The sequence below is a fragment of the Callithrix jacchus genome, chromosome X (assembly GCF_049354715.1).
Source record: "Callithrix jacchus isolate 240 chromosome X, calJac240_pri, whole genome shotgun sequence".
NCBI classification, from domain to species: Eukaryota; Metazoa; Chordata; class Mammalia; order Primates; family Cebidae; genus Callithrix; species Callithrix jacchus.
In genome coordinates, this window is record NC_133524.1 from 37840355 (window position 1) to 37861915 (window position 21561).

The following is a 21561-nucleotide window of genomic DNA, read 5'->3' on the forward strand; positions in this document are numbered from 1 at the left end:
TCAAGCCAGCTGAAGAAATTTGCATAAGTAATGAGGAGCCCACTGTTAATCACCAAGACAATGGGAAAAGTGACTCCAGGGTGTATCAGAGACCTTTGCAGCAGCCCCTCCCATCACAAGCCCAGAGATTTAGGAGGAAAAAATGGTTTCATGGGCCAGGCTCAGGGACCCTCTGCTGTGTTCAGTCTAGGGACTTGGTGCCCTGTGTCCCAGTCACTCTAGCCATGACTAGAAGGGGCCAATATACAGTTCTGGCTGTTGTTTCTGATAAAGATTATTAGTTACAGAAGAATCTGTGACATTCAGATACTAGGAGAAATGCTGCTAGTCTCACAATATATGTATATAAATTAGGGAAGAAATGAGTTCTTTTCTCCTGGTATGTGCATACAGCTCAATACCAGGGTATATGAATTTGGTTACTTTGTGCAGTAAGTGGTCTTTACAATCATATGCAATAGCCTTATATATGGATATTTTGTTTTAATGAAATAAAGACAGAAAAAGTGTTTTTGAAGAAGTCTGGATTTGAGGGAAGAGGGTTCAAATTTGAATCACTGACAAATAATAGCAGATACAAGAAATGTGGCTGAAAAAGCTGATTGTAAATTTCCAAATGGAGTTTCGCATGAAGTTCAAGTACGATGCAATTGTATTCATTATCACTCAGCACCAGTACTTCTAGGACCATACATTTTCAGGATTTCTGCTGGCTTTTTCTTCCTCCCTTGTCTCAGTTACTCAGCTTTCCTTAGTATATCATGTAGGGATTTCACATTGGTATAATCTAGAGTATCTTTCTGATAGAAGGCTAACACCTAGAAAGTATCACTTGGAAAGAGAATATTTAATATGCAAATGATAAACATATATTTTACTAAGCCACCATTGTCCTCTTGGTTTCTTTGGTAAGTCACTCCATATTTTAAAATTATAGCAAGGGGATAGTCTCTTTGTCTAAGACATTTGAACACAAAATGTTCTTAAGCTGTGAGTACTTTTTTTTTCTTGTTTCAGAGAAATACAGATAACTATCAAAACCTACTGACAAACCAGGACCCTAGATGTCTTAATAAACATTAACATATGAATTTTATTTTTAGGCTTCCAATTTAAACTTAAATCAACTAGATAATTGTCAACTATATTTTCAACTTTCTGTTGTGTAGACGCAGTTCAAATACCAATTTCCACAAGAGAATTACAAATAAACTTAGAAAGTGAAATTCAAAACAAACAACATTCCTTGTTCTTATTTTTAAGATAGGCTTCCCAAAATTTCAGTTGAAAATCTTTAAGAAAGAGCAGAGTTAATTTCCTTAGTGGAACCAAATGTCCTGACTAATCAAAATAATATTTTCAGATCTCTTATTCAAAGCACTATGGTTTAGTTAAAGCAAAAGGAGTAAGGAAGTTATGGTTGATGCAAAACAAGGCTGGCAGCAGTAGGGATGCTACTTCAGGAATAATATATTGCCCTTATTACTCTGCTGATATATAGTTATGACGATAAATAGACATTATCTTAAGGTAATAATAAAACAGCATTTTACCAGATCCAGAATATATAAATTGTATCATGTAGTTTCTTGATTTAATATACAAATGAATTTTTAAAAGATTAAAACAAAACTTATTTTTATATGGAAATGAAAAGGAATGAAGAGACAAAGATAACTGCATGTACTTTGTTCAACTCTGCTGTCATGTATTGCATCACACTGAAAATATTTTTATTAGATTTTAAACCTGTTGATTGATGAGCTATTTTTAGTATTCTTTCTCTTGGAAAAAGTACCAGGTATGCACACAAATAATGCAGTTTGTTTCTCACATACAAAAACACTTTAAATTGAGTAAAAACAAACCACCTTCTAATTTTATGATGTGGAAAAGAAAATATTCTATGAATTTGCAGTAGAAATGAAATGATAGAAGTGAATTCCCTCATCTGTTCTTCTTCAGCTTGAGGTGATCTTAGTGAAAAGAGTGGTATAGAAGGTAGTATGAACCAATCATGAAGCCAACTATTTCAAAAACATTGCATTTTTTAAATGTCCTAGTAATGCATTGATCTGCATAGTATCCCATCACTTTCACATAACTTGTAAATTTTGACAGTTTGCCTTTGTGGCAAGTTAATGACAGTGAGCTCTATCTCTTTCAATTTAGGAAAATTGGTCTATTTAAAGTGACCTATACTTATAACTTTGTATTTTGGTTTTACTTTTTTCTTTTTTCAGATGGAGTCTTGCTCTGTTGCCCAGGCTAGAGTGCAGTGGTGTGAGCTTGGCTCACCACAATCTCCACCTCCCAGGTTAAAGTGATTCTTCTGCCTCAGCCTCCCAAGTAGCTGGAACAACAGGCACACACCACCACACCCAGCTAATTTTTGTGTTGTTAGTAGAGACAAGGTTTCTTCATGTTGGCCAGGTTGGTCTTGAACTCCTGACCTCAGGTGATCCACCTGTCTTGGCCTCCCAAAGTGCTGAGATTATGGGTGTCAGCCACCACACCCAGCCCGAACTTTGCATTTTGAAAGCTATTGAGTCAGTACAAGAAATAAAATCCTGCCTCTATGATAATAGAGTTAGAAGCCTCCAAAGCTAATAAGATTTCAAAAGCAATTTTAGCCCACAAAGTCAAGCAATGACCTGTAGGATTGATTTTACTTCACTGAGGGTATATTAATTTGTCATTACTTTGGATTTCAGAAATAACAAATGTATTTCACTACATACATGAAAACAGTGAAATCAAGGTTGATTTTGAATTACTAGATTATTTAATGTACATACACCTATTCTTAAAATATTATTTGGAATTGGATATTTGGGAACTATTGTGACATGTCTGGTTAATATTCTGTGGTTTCCAACAGATAAACTTCTATTGACCAAATGCATTATTGTAACCTATTATGATACAAAAATGTTCTGTTAGGACATATGGATAAGTTCCAGTTTCTAGGCTGACCTTAAAGTGCAAATTTTGGTCTTCTGGTAATAAGGACAGAGATTAATCATGCGTTTTTCCACTATACATGAAAAATAAGAAACTATTTCTATATTTGGGACTATTAATTTCAAAAGATGAAAAAACACATTGTCAATAGTTGGTGCCATCTAGTGCTGAACACACAGCAAAGGCAAAAAATGAGTGAAATGCTGTTAAACACACAGGAAATATATAGAGTACAGAGCCACCTAGTGGTTATTTTAGCATTTCAAAATAGTCTTATCTACTTGGATAAATGAATTTCAAGTATTAGGTGTTCCACAATTCTAAAACATTTTCAATATTTAGATGGCATCAAATTTAATTTCATTCCATGAATCTTGACTGTCTATAATAAGGTTCAGCAAACGATGGCCTGTGGGTCAAATTTAGCTTACCACCTCTTTCTGCATAGCACATAAGCTAACAGTGGTTTTTATATTTGTACATAGTTGAAAAACCCCAAAGAAAAATAATACTTTGTGACATATGAAAATTCTATGAATTGTAATTTTATTGCTCATAAGTAAAATTTAGTGGCACACAACCTTGCTCATTTGTTTACATGTCTTTTGGTTGCTTTGGACTAAAATGAAAGAGATAAGTAGTTGGAACTATATGTGGCCTGTAAAACCTAAAATTTACTATCAAGCCCTTTACAAAAAAAGATTTGTTGGCCTCTTCCCTAAAATATGTTACTATTTGAAAAGCACCCTGAGAAAGAATGCATACATATATTATATTTAGTACATGTAATATAAAATGTGATATACAAAAGGGCATCACTGGTTCAAAGCACAAAAATAGAGTTCAGGAAGCTATTTCAAGAAGGATCTTCTGAATTTCCTGCAAAAAGAATGCAGAAACAAACACCCTAAAAATCAGGAACTTGCCTTGAACCTTTGAACTGGGCCAAACTGAAATGAACACAACATCCTGGAAAACAGCCAAATTTCACCAACACTGCAAATTCCTGATATGGATTTGTGTACTAAGCCAGCTGTCTCTACCAGTGATCATTTTTTCAAAGCAACTTGTATAATCACCCTTAGTTTCCTTTCAAAAACCCTTACTTCCCTCCCTTTCTTCTGAACACAATTTGGCTTCTAGCCAAATAAGTGTCTTTCAAATAACAATTCCTAAGACAACAATAAATGCGTAATCATACTGCACTGAAGTGTCATCTTTTGCCTCTCAGTTGACCATAATATATGTGCTCTTACATCTGTGTAAATCTAGTTTCTTTAATATATCTATTATTTGCATCATTTATTTTGTTCCAATTATACATTATGTTCCATAAATATAGATGATTTTTTGTACAGCTTCATTCTTGAGGATTCTAGGGTGCAAGCTTCAAGTTTGGGCTCCATTATTGTTTTCTTTATCCTTTTTTCCATTGATGGTTCATCCTCAGTGCACATCATCCTGAGTGCACAAAGCCTCCAAAATATTCCTGTGATCCATAGCCCCACATTGCACTGTCCAAGTGCGCTTCACACTATCTGAGTGATTTCTTTACAAAGGCCCCACAGGAGTGAAGAATTGTAAATCATTGCTTGTCATTTCCAAAGGGCTCGATAGATGGATGTTCTATTAGCATTGCATGAGGAGAATAGACCAGCCTCTATCTTACCTGTCCAGAGATTTTGATAGTATGAATGGAGTTTTCCAACCTTTAGCTTTGCCATCTCTATATTTCTTTTGGGCTTCATTCCATTTTATAGTGGAAAGAAGCCCAAGAGAAATATAGAGATGGCAAAGCTAAAGGTTGGAAAACTCCAGTAAAATTACTCTAAGAAATAATCAGGCATTGTGGCTACCTTTTACATGTGAAAAGGAAAGGATGCAAAACTGCAAAGAGAAATGAATTAATGTATCTCTGCTGCTGTGGACATTAGGCTGCTATCATTGTGGCAAAATGATTTTGAAACATTCTTGAGATTTGCCTGATATTTATCTTCTCAGACTTCCCTAATAAATATAATTAATTTATGATTTGGTTTGTATAACACTGAGACATAAACATCAAAATACATTTTTAAGGTACATTGTTTTTGAAGATCATCACTTAAATTTTTATTCCTCCTTGCATTTTACAGCCTTAATTAGACTAATAACAATGCTATTTAAAGATAATACAAAGAAGTTATATAAATAGAATATAAAAACTTCATACATGGTCTCTAACCTTATAAAGTTTTAGTCATTATAAAATGTACAATAAATTATTGTGGACTGTAGTCACTCTGTTGTGCTATCAAATACTAGATCTTATTTTTTCTATTTAACTATATTTTGTACCCATTAACTATCATCCCTTTCCCTACAACTACCCTTCCTAGCCTCTGGTACCTATCCTTCTACTGTCTATCTCCATGAGTTCAATTGTTTTAATTTTTAGCTCCCATAAATGAGTGAGAGCATACAAATTTTGTTTTTCTATGCCTAATTTCATTTAACATAATGTCCTCCAGTTCCAATCATGTTGGTGCAAATAATAAGATCTCCTTCTTTTTTATGGCTGAATAATAACTTCCTTATGTGTATACCACTCTTTTCTGTTTATCTGTTGATGAGCCCTTAAGTTGATTCCAAATTTTGCCTATAGTAAGTACTGCTGAAATAAATGTGGGAGTGCAAATATCTCTTAAATATACTGATTTCCTTTCTGTTGGGTATATACCTAGCTGGGGGATTGCTGGATCATATGGTAGCTCTAATTTTAGTTTTTCTGAGGAACTTCCCAACTGTTCTCTATAGTGGCTGTATTAACATTCCCACCAACAGTGTACAAGGGTTCCCTTTTCTCCACATCTTTGTGAGCATTCATTATTGCCTCTCTTTTGGATAAAATACATTTTAACTGGGGTGAGATAATAACTCAATGTAATTTCACATTGTATTTAGCTGATGATCACTGATGTTGAGCACTCTTTCATATACCTGATTGCCATTTGTATCTCATATTTTGAGAAACGTCTATTCAGATCTTCTGCCCATTTTTTAATTGAATTATTATTTTCCTATAGAATTGAGTTCCTTATATATCCCTGGTTATTAATCTCCTGTCAGATGGATAGTTTACAAATATTTTCTCCCAATCTTTAGGTTGTCTCTTTACTTTTTTCATTGTTTCCTTTCCTGTGCAGAAGCTTTTTTAACTCAGTGAAATCCCACTGGTCTATTTTGATGTTGGTTGCTTGTGCTTGTGGGGTATTACTCAAGAAAACTTTACCCAGTCCAATATCCTGGAGACTTTCCCCAATGCATGTTTTTAAGAATTTCATGGTTTTAAGACTTAAATCTAAGTCTTCCATTTATGATTTTTGTATATGGTGAGAGATAGGAGTCTATTTTCACACTTTTCATATGGATATCTAGTTTTTGCAGCACCATTATTGAAGAGACTATTGTTTCTTCAATGTATGTTCACAGAACCTTTGTTGAAAATGAGTTCATTGTAGATGTACAGATTTGTTTCTGTCACTGATTTTTGTATGTTGATTTTGTCTCTTGCAACTTTACTGAATTTGTCGGTTCCAAATAGAAGATTGTATCACCTGTAAACAAGGATAATTTTACTTCTTCATTTCCAAGTTGGATGCCCTTTATTTGTTTGTTTATTTATTTATTTATTATCTTGTCTGATTGTTCTAGCTAGAACTTCCAGTACTATGTTGAATAACAGTGGTGAAATTGGGCATCCTCATCAGGTTCCAGATCTTAGAGAAAAAGTTTCACTTTTCTATCCATTCAGGTTGATACTAGCTTTGAGTCTGTCATATATGACTGTTATTGTATGGAAGTATGTTTCTTCTATACCCAATTTTTTTAAGGTTTTTATCATGAAAGAATGTTGAATTTTATCCAATGCTTTTTTTCAGAATAAATATAAAGGATCATATGACTTTTGTCCTTCAGTCGTTCATTCTGTTGATATGATGTATCATACTGATTGATATGTTCAACCATCCTTGCATCCCCAGATGAATGCCACTTGACCATAATGAATAATCTTTTTGATGTGGTGTTGAATTGGTTTGCTAGTATTTCTGTTTTTTAAAAATAATTTCTATGTAGTTATTAGTATTCTCTATTTATCAAGCCATTATTCTCCTGGTTTTCTTTATTTCTTTGCCCATGGTTTTCTTTAGTTTTTTGAGCACATTTAAGATAGTTGATTTAAAGTCTTTGTCTAGTATATCCAATGTCTATGCTTCCCCAGAAGTAGTTTCTATTAATTTGTTATTGTCCTGGGAATGAACTATACTTTTTGTTTCTTTGTGTGCCTTATACTTTTTGTTAATACTTTAAAAATATTACAATATGGTAACTATAGAAATCAGATTCTACTTCCTTCTCATGATTTGTCGTTGCTTCTTGTCAGTTGTGGTTATTATTTTGGGTGGTATTTCTAGTGACTTTCTAGGCTATTTTTGCAAAGATTGCATTATTTTTCATGTATGGTTATTGAGGCCCCTCTGTTCTATTTGTGGCAATATTTTAAAAAAAGTTCTCTAATATATATGTGATCTTGTTCTAAAAATGTGTCTTCTCTTATGGACTTTAATTTCATGAAGTGGGACTGTAATTTAAATGATCACTCATTTCCCAATAGTTTCAACCACACTTGGAAAATAATGTGTTCAATAAATGTTCGTTAATCAAGTTCACTCTATATAGAGTGGATAAATTAAGACCCTGAAAATTTGATATGACTTGCAGTGGCTCACTCATCTACTCAGCAGGGAAATCTAGCTGAAGCCCCAGAACTTCCAGGAAAAATATTCTGTAGTTTATTTACTTCTTCGAATTTTAATCTCACCTTGCTACCAAGACTTCCCCTTAAGCACAGAGACCATGCTGAATTTCCAGAAATTGTGTTAGTTCCTTCATGTGTCCAACCTCAATCCCTGTGGTATGCTCACAGATGGTCTCAAAGGAGGTCTTTAAAAAATATACGTGGACTACTTTCTTTTAACAACTGTATTGTTAAAAAATGCTTTGTGAAAAAATACTTTATGGTCAGTCCCAACTGCTATACAGCAAATTAGCCACCCATCATGTTTTCTTGCCCCAAATGCTCAAGATTCCTACAAAGTTCAGGGCTAGGTAGAGATTACAAGGTAGTCATTTCTGTCTACTGCTTTGCTAGTTCACCCAGAGGAATATCTATGCTTTTTATTGCCCACTTTAGATAGCTTTCAGCTTTTGAAAATTCAGTAAGATAAAACTTCCAATAAATATCACCATGTAACACTATATATCACCTTCAGGGGAAGAAAAGTATAAATGTGAACTACATGAACCTAAGGAACAAAGTGAGTCACATAGATCGGCTAAATTTGATATGCTAAAGAGGAACATCATTCTTTTTAATTGTACATAACACTTGGAGAAAATTATTATTCTAAAAGGCTAATCCTTAATCAGTGGCCTCAGGCTTTGCTGTAATCCTCTATAGGAGCAATTTTCACTGACAGTGGGCAGTAGTTCAGTCACCAGTAGGCAAAAGCATTACACCGATAAACATAAATCCTTCAACCAGGGACACAATAAATAGCTTCAACAGATATGCAATTTAAAAAAACATGTAGTTACATTCACTGCTCAACAAGTGCTCTGAGCTCCCCAAGCTGGGATTGAAACTCAAACATGCACCAGAGAGTGAGAAGCACAAATGGAAGAGAGAACAACTGTGAAACCATGCAGGCTCTCCAAAATTCAACAAGGGGCTTAGTACACAGTAATCATTTAACTGGCCAAAAGGGGTTCACCATGCCCACTGCCAGACAGAGCCAATTCATCAAGACAGGGGAACTGCAATAGAAAAAGACTATTATGTATAATAGAAAAAGCTTGCTATGCAGGAGACCAAAGTTATATTATTACTCAGATCAGTCTCTCCAAGCACTCGGGAAGCAGAGTTGCTTTTTGTTTGTTTGTTTCTTGGTGTTTTGTTTTGCTTTGGTTTGCTTTCTCTTGTTTTGTGACAGTCTTGCTCTATCACCCAGGCTGGAGTGCAGTGGCATGATCTTGGCTCACTGCAACCTCTGCCTCCCTGGTGCAAGTAATTCTCTCTGCCTCTACCTCCTGAGTATCTGGAATTACAGGCACCCACCACCATGCCTGGCTATTTTTTTTTTTTTCTTGTATTTTTAGTAGAGACAGGGTTTCACTATTTTGACCAGGCTGGTCTTAAACTCCTGACCTCGTGATCCACCTGCCTCACCCTCCTAAAGTTCTGGGATTACAGGCATGAGCCACTGCATCTGGCTGGGAGCAGAGTTTTTAAGGACAAGTTGGTGAGTGGTGGGAAGCCAGTGAGCCAGGAGTGCTGATTGGTCAGGGATGAAATCATAGGGAGTTGAAGCTATCTTCTTGTACTGAGTTAGTTCCTAGGTGGGGCCACAAGATCAGATGAGCCAGTTTATTAATCTTGGTGGTGCCAGCTGATCCATCAAGTGCAGGGTCTGCAAAATAGTTCAACCACTGATCTTTGGAGCAGTTTAGGGAGGGTCAGAATCTTGCAGTCTCCAGCTGCATGACTCCTAGACCGTAATTTCTAATCTTGTGGCTAACATTAGTCTTACAAAGGCAGTCTACTCCCAGGCAAGAGGGAGGTCTGATTTGGGAAAGGGCTTTTATCATTTTTGTTTTAAACTATAAACTGAGTTTCTCCCAAAGTTAGTTCAGCCTATGCCCAGGAAGGAACTAAGAAAGCTTGGAGGTTAGAAGCAAGACAGAGTCAGTTAAGTTAGATTTCTTTTACTGTCTCAGTCATAATTTTGCAAAGGTGGTTTCAATCATATCAATATGTCCAGGTCAAGCACTAGTACTTCTTTTCCTTTGGAAGTCTGCTTAGGTCCAGCCAACAATTTTACATACTTGTTTAAAAAGGAAACTTCTAATACAGGGGATGAGGAGATAGTATAGAAACAAAGAATAAATATACTTATGGCCAGCATTCTATGTTTTGTTTTCAAGGATGTTAGATGTCAAATTTAATTTTTCCTTCTGATAATTGTTTTTCAGCCATAGAGTTTCAAAAATATGGTGTATCTAATTCAAAACCCTTAAAATTTATGTTATAAAATATATTACAGTATTCTAATAAATCAGAACTTGGTAGTAACAAATTATCAGAATGCACCAGGTATTAAAAAGATAAATGTGAATTTACTAGTTAAGAGAGAAGGTATTTTCAGATTATACAGTCAAATCACTAACTAATGCACAAATTTGTAAACTCGACAATGATTTACACCAGGGCTCTTGATTAGAGTGCATAAATCCAGCAGAAGAGTTTTCATCTATCAACTGAGACTTTTGGTACTTTGTTTATAAATCAAGAAGTTAACAAAGAGTCAGGGGTCTGTAAATCCAGATACTATATTACAAGTTTGTAGCTTTTGATTGACATAGGTAGCTTTAAGAATTAAATACAACAAAATAGAAAAATAAATTGCATTTAAAATTAAGTGAAGGTTAGTATTTATAAATCATAATTATAAATAAAATGACTATATGTTTGTATCACAACCAATACCATCTCAACCAACTCCAAAACTATGCATTTCATAAGATAATAGCAGGGATGTGCCATGCAGAATGTCAACACTTAGCAACTTCCATGCAGGGATTAACTCATTCTATTAACTTTAATAGGGAACTTTTAAAAAATACAGTATCTACATTACAGTATTTTGGTTTTACCATAAAAGGACCAAATAATGATTACATTGGCAAGTCATAACTTGAGAAGACTGCATCTAGCTATAGACATGAAGTTCAAATGTCTTCCTTTTCTCTTAAGATACACTAAATATATTTTAGAAGACCCCAATATAAGGACAATTCTCCCACTTTTTTCTTTGCCTCCTGACTTCTCACAGTGGAATCCAAGATGAGCAGGTGACATTTCAGGGGCAGGTTGCTCAGGTCCCACGTGTTCATTTCACACAAGCCACAGGTTGCGACTCTGAAGGAGGTGAGCTTGAGACCCTCACATGACTTCCTCTTTGTTAATTTTCAAATCCCTCCTGAGTGGAGAGAGGAGACTCTAATCACAAAAGAACACAAGAGAAACAGAATCAAATCGAATGAAAAAGAGGAAGAAATCCCTACAGGTGGCTGATTCAGAGACAGGGTTAAATACAGTTTGCCTTTTCCTGCCTCTGCTTCAGAAGGACACCCCTGCTAGACTATCTCCCTGTGAGCTATATCACTGTGCAAGAGAAGGGCCCAAGTGAGGTTCTAGGGAGTCTAATTCCATCAAGGATCCCCTCTGTCCCTTCTCTAAATTCCACCCAACCCTTGAGGGTCAGGTCCTTTATTCTCTTGGCTACTCTGAGCCTGAGTGAAAGATCCTGCCTCCCATTCCAACAGCAGTGACCCTGCCTTGTGTCCTCTTGTCTCTAGATGGTATAAATGCCTCACAAATCAATAAACCACTTATGCATGAGAGCTGAATGGATATGAGATTGTATAACATGGTATTTTGCTTCATAAGCATTTGATTGCATTTTATCTATTATTTGGAATAAGATAGGACTCATTAGTCAGGACACGCACATACAAACAAACTCCCCAATAAATACAAATATATTGATTCTTACAAAGATCAAAATCAGGAATATTTATTCTTCATGCTTTCTCTTGAAATACTAGTTGTAAACTTCCAACCACTTAAATGTTTCCCCATTATAAGCTCATCAACCCTTAACATGTGTTACTCAAGTTATAATTTTTGCTAATATCACCTATTTTAAAAGGACTACAAATGCTACATTACTGATAGAACTTTATTCCCCCCAAAAATTATGGCACTAGTTTATAAATCTGAGTTTATAAAGTTCAACCAGTCACCAAATGAAATGCGATGTCTGTCAGCTATTGTAGAGAAACTGGCTGTTAAGTGAAATGGGTTCCTCCATCAGCAGATTTCCAGGGTCCATTTGCAAATAGAGGTGGAGATATAGGCTGTTTAAAGAAATAAACAATCAAACAGTAGCTACAGCCTGTCACTTGAAAAAGAACAACCAAATCGTGACTTGGGGACTGTGAGGGTTGTGTTCCATCTTCCCCAGTTCTGCCAACAACTTTTCTCTCCTCTTCTCTGTGCCCCAAAAGGCTGAGTCCTGCATTGTGCATCAGGGGCTCCTCTGTCCTCTGGCTCTTGTTGGGTTTGGCTAATGGGAGGCACCAGTGACAGCATCGAGGGCAGGAGGAGAGTGAGGACATGGTATTTATTCCTTGAACCTCTTTCAGACTTGGGCAGTTGTGGCAGTCACTGTGCCCCTCCACGGCTATTGCTCTTACTAGTGACTTCTCTAGCAAGGCTCCCTCTCCCAACTGGCTGCCAAAATGCCTCTCTCCATCAGCTGCAGAAAAATTATCTGTTGTTGCAAGTCCCTGAAGACCCAATTATAATCCAAAAAGGCACAATCTTGAGTGCCATAATCCCAAATATTTAAATCCCAAAAGATCAAAATCTTGAAAATATAATTATGAAAGGAATATTTTTAAAATTCTTTAAAATATATTTATTTACATTTTTAAAGGGGGATTTGAGAAATTTATAACACGGGACAGAACATGTCATAGAACAGTTTATATAATAAAAGAGACAATAGTAACATATTTTTGTAAGCATAAACACTCAGGTATATTAACAGTCACATAGGTATACCAGCTATGAGCAAATGAACCATATTCATAAAGTAATATGTCAAAAAGAGAAACTTATATCACTATGGTTTGTAATTGTGTATATCCAGCTTTATAACTGCAATCACTTGAAATACAACAGACAACCTGTCTTTTGACAAGACTGATTTAAAAAAAAACTGCATGCAACAATCCTGCATGTTCTTTACATGTACTCCAGAACCTAAAATGCAGTATATATATGTAAAATATATAATATATATATATAAAAAACAAAAACAAAAACTGCAGTGAATCATCACCGCATCAACCCTGAGTCAATCACCCGAACAAAAAAGAACTTGAGAAATTTATCTCTTATAAATGCAGATGTATAAAATATATCTTCTCACTTATTAAGGTTTTCTTTGTTTTAAAATGGAGTTTCACTCTTGTTGCCTGGGCTGGAGTACAATGGCATGATCTTGACTCACTGCAACCTCCATCTCCTGGGTTCAAGCAATTTTCCTGCCTAAGCCCCCTAGTAGCTAGAACTACAGGCACATGCCACCATACCTGGCAATTTTTTTGTATTTTTACTAGAGACAGCATTTCACCAAACATGGTGCACAGTAACAGGCCAACAGGCCTGGCTGGTCTTGAACTCCTGATCTCAGGTGATCTACCCACCTTGGCCTCCCAAAGTCCTGGGATTACAGGCATAAGCCACCACACCCAATTGGAAGTTTCTATATACACACAAAATGCTTACATACGAAGTCAATGTTGTAATTATACACTTCCATGGAGAGTCACATTTCAAAAAATGCATAAAACAAAATAGAACTCTCTATAAGTCTTTATACAATGCATACCTGCAGTGTTTAAAATGATGCAAAGATAAAATAAAATACACAGCATAAAGAATTGTAAAAAAATATGCTGACAATTCAAAATTGTGAACAAAACTTTATAAAACAACCAAACAAGTAAAAAAAAAGACAAGATATGAAAAAGTGTACTACAGGCATAAATTATAGGCAGTTATACAAATACATTCCAGAGGTTCTGGCCAGTTTTCATGATCATTAACTATATTTTAAGGTATGACATCATGTTACTTGAGGTCAGCAGTTGGAGACTAGCCTGGTCAACATGACAAAACTTGTCTCTACTAAAAATACAAAAATTAGCCAGCCGTGGTGGCACACACCTGTAATCCCGGCTACTTAGGAGGCTGAGGCACTAGAATAACTTTAACACAGGAGACTGAGGTTGCAGTGAGCCGAGATCATGCCACTGCACTCCAGCCTGGGCTACTGAGTAAGACTGTCTCAAAAACAGAAAGAAAAAAAGGGGAGGGAAGTGGAGGAAGGGAGAAAGAAAAAGAGAAAGAAGGAAATCCATTCCTCGGACATGCACATGCAGACTACAAATTGGGCAGAAACAATGCTGGTAACCAAATGGCAACACTGTTGTGTATTTTATCTTACTATGCACATAATTGTTTTGAACTAGTCAGTAACTTTGCTGACTTCTTCAGGCAATTGCACGGGCTTTAATTCATTAAAAGCTCCTGGAATGCCATCAAGTGGAAGGAATGCCAGTGCAGGTAAATGACACATTTTAAAACTGAAGTTTTCTTTATTGCCTTACCTCATGGCCAATTGATTCATCGTAATTTTCTGTCAAATACATTGAGGTGATTGAAAAAAAAAACAAACTATTGCAAACACCTTGAAATTAATTTTTAGAAACCTTAATTACACCTCATTCCAAATCTGTCATTATGGTTTCAGGATTCATCTGAAATTTATTTTCTTCAGCCTAAAGACAGTAAGAGAAGGCCAACGTGGGTGGATCACTTGAGGTCAGGAGTGTGAGACCAGCCTGGCCAACATGATGCAACCAATTTGTGATTGTGATTTTTCAGGATTTTAGATGTAAGGAATTGTAGACGTTAGGAATTTAGACTTTAAGGATACCGATCTTTCAGGATTTTAACATTTTGGATTATGGTATCTGGGATTGTGTTTTTTGGGATTATAATCCAAACCCAAAGGATCATCTTGTCATCTACCTTCCTTGTCATTTAACAGATGATGTTAGTCAGACGTCAAACTATCTCAAAATTAGGGTTAGAATTTAAGTCTCTAGACTCCAAATTTAGGTAGTGCCCCATCCTACCCCCTCTGCCTTCTTGTTGAGCCATTCGAAAAGAGGTCCTGGGAGTGGTGATCATGGTAGTAAAAGATAAAGTCATGGCATGTCCATAAGGAGTAAGGGTAAAAGGGCATGACAAGGCATAGTCTAAACACCTGAATTGGTATTGACAGCTGTATATGGGGCTACACCCCTGGGATGTAGAGAGAAGCTATCTTCCTACAGAGAATACATAGGCAGAGTTTATGCTTCCTCTCTCTAGATTAAACTCAAATTCTAACTTTTATTGGAAGCCCTTTGGAACTGAATCTACCAAACAAAATCATATTCCCATAGAATTGATTGCTTGAAACATCGTTGTAAAGATCAAGGGAGATAATGCATATTGAAATGGTTTGTAGAGGGTGACATATTATAGTATTATTAATGAGAATCCTCAGTTAAATATGAGAATTCTTTCCTCCTAGACATGTCTGTTTTGACATGAAAAGAAACAATGAAAAAGATGCTACCACCTTAACCTGTGGTTAATATTTCTGAACTTTATTCACAGGATTCAAATTGAAGGGGCTCTATGAAGAAAGAGTAAATCAACTTAAATTGGCACCAGAATTTTGGCTTCAGTGTCTATTTTCATTATGGTTTATACCTCATGCTCATAGGCTATAGTAGTCAAATTTCCTTTATATAACAAACTAAGGATACGGTGATCTCAATCGATTCTGAAAGGGTCCATCTAGCAAAAAGAGACAGTCTTTCCAGTTGTTGAATTCCCAGAACCTAACTAGAACCTCTGAGTTGTCAAATGTTGGGGTGATTTCATCATTTTGCAGTAGATTTTTGACAATTGTCCAGTGAAAAAGCTCTAAAAAAATGAAGATTTACTGAGTAATATTTTTCAGAGGAATCACTTGACTCATAAATGGTAGTCAGCATTGAGAAAGAATAAAAACAGGAGATGTTTTCTGGATCTATACTGTAAAAGTAGCACAGAAGCACTTTGAAACTCATCTTCACAAGGAGCATGCAACTTCCAAATCCTAATACAAATGCCAGGATCACTCAGTTCAATAAAACTCACCAGCAGTCAGGCATGCACTTTTCCATCTCAACTGACAGTACCGAAACAACTTAGAGAAACTGCCTGAACAGTGAAGAATGAAGCCCCTGGTTCACTGAAGTTCAATTCCTCCTTTAGAGTCTCACAAAGAAATATGGGCTTTAGAGGCAGCCAAATTGTTATGCCCAACTGTCCCTGAGGAAATTCTGCCAGTCTGTATTCATTAAGCAGTGAGTGGATGTGGAATCATCTACAAGGTGCTCTCAGGGAACAGATTTCTTATATAAAATCAAAGTTCTTTCTTTCATGAATCTGCCGCTACCCACAGAAACACCCAGTGCCATTCTTCAGAGAGATCTCCCTTATAGTTTACAGAGAAAATACAGTATATCCACTTATACTCAGCTACTACAAGCAACTGAAAAACAAACACATTACTAAGACCCATGTGGACAAATCTGTTTGTACATATATAAATCTGAAGCAATATCATTGTGTTTGAAAGAAAGCTGACAGAAATGTCAAGGTACTTCTCACTTAGCACAGAATAAACATAAAGCACAATTTACTTTCTTTATAAGACCACCAAACTGCAACACTGATTCTAACTTGAATAAGGAAGGGAACAGTTTAGTTCAAGACGAACTTGTAGAGAAATCAGTTTTCACTTAACCTGTGGAGCTGTTATGTTCAAAGGCTGCATAGAGCTCCCTGAGTTAGGCAGTAGGCACCAGTCATTGGAATATAGGCCTTAGTTATAAGTTTAGAAAATATTTGCCTTTGGAGCAACAAACAACAAGTGAGTTTTACAGTCCATTAGAGAAAGCCTATCAGAGGCAATTTAGCCCCTGACCATATACGGTAATCCTTTGTCATTTTTAGAAAGACTAAGTCAGGAACTCAGGAACAGCCCACCACTCTGCCTAATTCTTTCCAGGAGCTTGACACCATCATAATGTGTCTGATCTCAGAGACCCAAGTAAAAATCAAGAAGAATGTTAAATCTTGAGAATGTTAAATCTCAAGAAGCAATTCATAAAGAGCTTACTCTACAGACTTTCAAGCCAGAAAATGCTGTTGTCTATAGCCCTGCTGTGCCACGTTTACTTTTTTCATTGGCAACAAAACTGTGAAAGGGCTGTGTGGACACTGGCTGCATCTTTTCTCAGCCTGCCTTGTGGGTGAGATTCCCTGTATATATGTCTGTTATTGCACTTGGAAAGTGGCACCATGACTGTTTATAAAGACTGAAGCTAAAGCTGGATAAAGTCTTAGAAGATTGTTAGGCATTCCCCCTTAGTTGCTGAATGGATCATTTGTTAGTGAGGGAGTGTGTGTAGGCCAACAGCTAAAAAGATCTGGGAGCTCAGGGAAATGGCTGATAATCAACTTGTACTCCAACACCTAGATATATTCATACAGTTTGCTCATCTCTTAGGTATTTGAAATCCAGCATTCTAGAGGGACAACTTTGATAACAACACTTAGCTGTGCCCATCAATAAAGTTTTGGTCCAGGTGAAGAGCACATACACTAATTAGAATACAGAGGACCTGCCCAGCAACTTGCAGACTGTGTTTAGCACTCTTTATTCTCTCAAAGCCTTGGCTCTTAGAGACATAGGGATGATGATACCTACCTTGCAAGGGTGTGATGAGAATCAAACAGGACAATGCCATTTAATTGGATGAAACAGAATAATGCTCAGCATTGTGGTTACAATGTGGAAGTTTTGCCGTAATTGCTGGAATATAATGATATACTAGGGAATATAATGATACACTAGAGAGTATAATGATAAACTAAGCAAGATCTCACCCAATTTCATCATTCTACAAATAAGAACATTTGAATGCAGGGATGTTTATAATTTCCAGTGGTTGCCCAACAGATTAATCAAAAATTAAGAGGAAAGCAGGTTTCCTATCTCTCAGTGGAACATCCTTAACCCCACATTATACTATATCACTTTTATCCTTTTACAAAGAATTTACCATAATATGTCCCTGTGGCACATTAACAAGTTCTGCACTAATGTTAATAACTTTTTTTTTTTGCTATAGAACACATAGAAGTGAATAGGGAAAAAGTAAACAAAATAAAGTTTTATGCATAAAGGGTAAGACTTATAGGGATGTGCTTAATTAAAGGACTTGGGCTATCAGATGTGAAATTCCAATTAAAATAGTACACTCTTAAATAGAGGCTATAACCCATCCTTTCAAGAATGTTCTATCAAAATGGTTATTTTCTATTTCTTGTCCTACTAAATATTTCCCAATTAGTTTTGACTATCTTGAGTCTCCAAAAGCTCTGGTAAGGGAATATATATTGACAGAACACATACGATCTTCCCTGGAAATTGCTGCTACTAAATAGTCTGTGAATCTGCATTCCTCTATCTGGCAGCTCCATGATGACGTTTGTAAATAGCAACATTAAGTAAATAGCCATAGCATGAAGAGTCCTTTTACCAGATTAGTATCATTCCTGACAGCTGGGAACAGCAAACTCGCATTTAAAGAAAACTCACAAATATGTCACACTACTCCCTGCCTTTCATTTATTTATCCTAAGTCAAAACAATGTCTTTGTCTTTGGAGAACACTAAAGGAAACAAGCATCAGGCCTGGATTTTAGTCCCCTGACCCACATCTCCTTACCTTCCCATCTATAAGTGTGCAGTTTCATTGATGAAAATTATCTTTGTGCGTGCGTGTGTGTGTGTGTGATATTTTTCCTTATGCACAAACTCTCAATAGTTGCTGAGGCAGCAGAACATGTTTTATCTTCCTAGAAACAGAAAAATTAGTTACATTCTGTCAGAAAATAACTGTTTATCAAGGAATTCTTCCAGGAGCACTAACCTTTGTTTAATATGTTGTTGATTTTCTAAACTGTTAAGTATGGCTTATAGTAGTGAAAACCTAGATGATACCACTCATTACATCAGCTAATATCTAGTTTATTAGAACATTAACATTTACTACAGGCAGTTAACTGACAAATTGCATGTGTATGTGATTTATAATGAGAAATTTGAAAGTGAAGGTTAGTTAAGTATTTTTCAATGACATGAGGGAATGCTATAGTGAAGGCTAGACTCTTCTTGTCCTTCCCTTTTCTTCTTAGAAGAAATGGACCAGTACTATGCAAGTATGAAGCCCCTCCTCTCTGAGCTTTGTGAACTAATCTACAGTTAGCCATTAGAAAGCATGTACATAGTTAATTAAACATTACTTATAATGAAAGATGTGTATGTGTATGTGCAGATGGAGAACTTGTGAATAGAATAAGGCAAAGTGTTCTCAACAATGTGAAGACATTGTGTTGCTTCATCGTTGGTGCAAGGTAAGATTCATGTTTATTCCTTGACAGGGAATATATTAGTGTGGTAGGGCTGCCAAAACAAAAATGCCACAGACTGGATAATTTAAATAACAGAAATATATTTTCTCACAATTCTGGGGCTAGAAATCCAAGGTTGATGTGTCAGTAGGTTTTGTGTCTGGTGAGGCCCTTTCTCTTGGCTTGTAAACTGCCATCTTTTCACTATGTTCTTACATGGCCTTAGATCTTGCAAGTCTTTGGCCTTTATTTTACTTTTGAATTTTTTTGTTTTATTAAATTATTGTACATACATTTGAGATGTGCTGATATAATATGCACCATTTAAATCTTGACCAAATTATAATTAATAAAATAATCTTTAAGATTGTCAGGTTTTTGAAATATCATAAGAATCTATCAATGTACAGTCATTTATCTAAATAATTTTCTTCATTCAACACACACTTACTATCTCCAATTACTGACTTATTATTTCTATCATAGAATTGTTGCCATACAGTACTCAGGAAAACTAAAAATCTATCTTTTTATAAATTGAACATAAAAAAGACTACCGAATGTGGCAAAACGATACTAATGTATACAGATGTACATATACTTGCTTATGCATCAAAAATTTTTATTGTATATGTCCTTCAAAGGCAAATATTTTAGTAGGCCATCGAATCAACTGACTGGAACTTAAAGTGTTTGATGATGACAGTGCTTTTTGACAAAAGTAAGTTGTATATTACTAAAGTTCAGATTAATATTTTACAACGTACTTTACAATTTTAAAAAATATTTTTAGTTCTGGGGTACATGTGCAGAATGTGTGGGTTTGTTACATAGGTATACATGTGCCATGGTGGTTTGCTGCATCCATCACCCTGTCATCTACATTAGTTATTTCTCCTAATGCTATCCTTCCCTATCCCCACAACCCCTGCTATCCCTCCCCTAGCACTCCACCCCCTGGCAGGCCCCAGTGTGTGATGTTTCCCTCCCTGAGTTCATGGGTTCTCATTGTTTAACACTCATTTATGAGTGAGAACATGCGGTGTTTGGTTTTCTATTCTTGTGTCAGTTTGCTGAGAATGATGGTTTCCAGCTTCATCCATGTCCCTTAAAAGGACATGAATTTATCATTTTTATGGCTGCATAGTATTCCATGATGTATATGTGCCACATTTTCTTTATCCAGTCTATGACTGATGGGCATTTGGGTTGGTTCCAAGTCTTTGCTCTTGTGAACAGTGCTGCAATAAACATACCTGTGCATGTGTCTTTATAATAGGACAGTTTGTAATCCTTTGGGAATATACCCAGTAATGAGATTACTAGGTCAAATGGTATTTTTATTTCTAGATCCTTGAGGAATTGCCACACTGTCTTCCACAATGGTTTCACCAATTTACACTCCCACAGTGTAAAAGTGTTGGTATTTCTCCACGTCTTCTCCAGCATGTGTTGTCTCCTGATTTTTTAATAATCACCATTCTAACTTGCATGAGATGGTATCTTAATATAGTTTTGATTTGCATTTCTCTAATGACCAGTGATAATGAGCTTTTTTTCATATGTTCGTGGGCTGCATAAATGTCTTCTTTTGAGAAGTATCTGCTCATATCTTTCACCCACTTTTTGATGGGGTTGTTTTTTTCTTGTAAATTTATTTCAGTTATTTGTAGATTCTGGATATTAGCCCTTTGTCAGATGGGTAGCTTGCAAAAATGTTTTTCCCATTCTGTTGGTTGCCAGTTCACTCTAATGATAGTTTCTTTTGCTGGGCAGAAGCTCTTACTTTTAATTAGATCCCATTTGTCTGTTTTGGCTTTTGTTGCCATTACTTTTGGTGTTTTAGTCATGAACTCCTTGTCCATGCCTATGTCCTGAATTCTCTAGGTTTTCTTCTAGGGTTTTTATGGTGTTAGGTCTTATATTTAAAGTTTTAATCCATCTGGAGTTAACTTTTGTATAAGGTGTAAGGAAGGCGTCCAGTTTCTGCTTTCTCAATATGGCTAGCTAGTTTACCCAACACCATTTATTAAATAGGGAATCCTTTCCTCATTGCTGTTTGTGTCAGATTTGTCCAAGATCAGATGGCTGTAGATGTGTGGCATTACTTCTGAGGCCTCTGTTCTCTTCCATTAGTCTATATCTCTGTTTTGGTACCAACCAGTACAATGCTGTTTTGATTACTGTAGTCTTGTAGTATAGTTTGAAGTCAGGTAGCGTGAAGCCTCCAGCTTTGTTATTTTTGTTTTCCATTGTCCTGGCTCTGCTGGCTCTTTTTTTGGTTCCATATGAAATTTGAGGTATTTTTTTCCAATTCTGTGAAGAAAGTCAATGTTAGCTTG

The 21561-nt window shown here is 36.0% G+C and overlaps 1 protein-coding gene across 2 annotated transcripts in view; it reads right to left on the bottom strand.

Moving 5' to 3' along the window:
• Positions 1 to 10159: 10159 nt before the first annotated feature.
• Positions 10160 to 21561, bottom strand: part of LOC103790211 (lanC-like protein 3) — a 132389-nt gene continuing 120987 nt past the window's right edge. Inside the window, exon 4 of one of the 2 annotated variants that reach the window (XR_013531577.1) lies at positions 10160 to 11062. The gene's annotated coding sequence lies outside the window, so the exon portion shown is untranslated. The remainder of the gene's footprint in view (positions 11063 to 21561) is intronic. The other variant, XM_078363011.1, reaches the window with a different exon arrangement.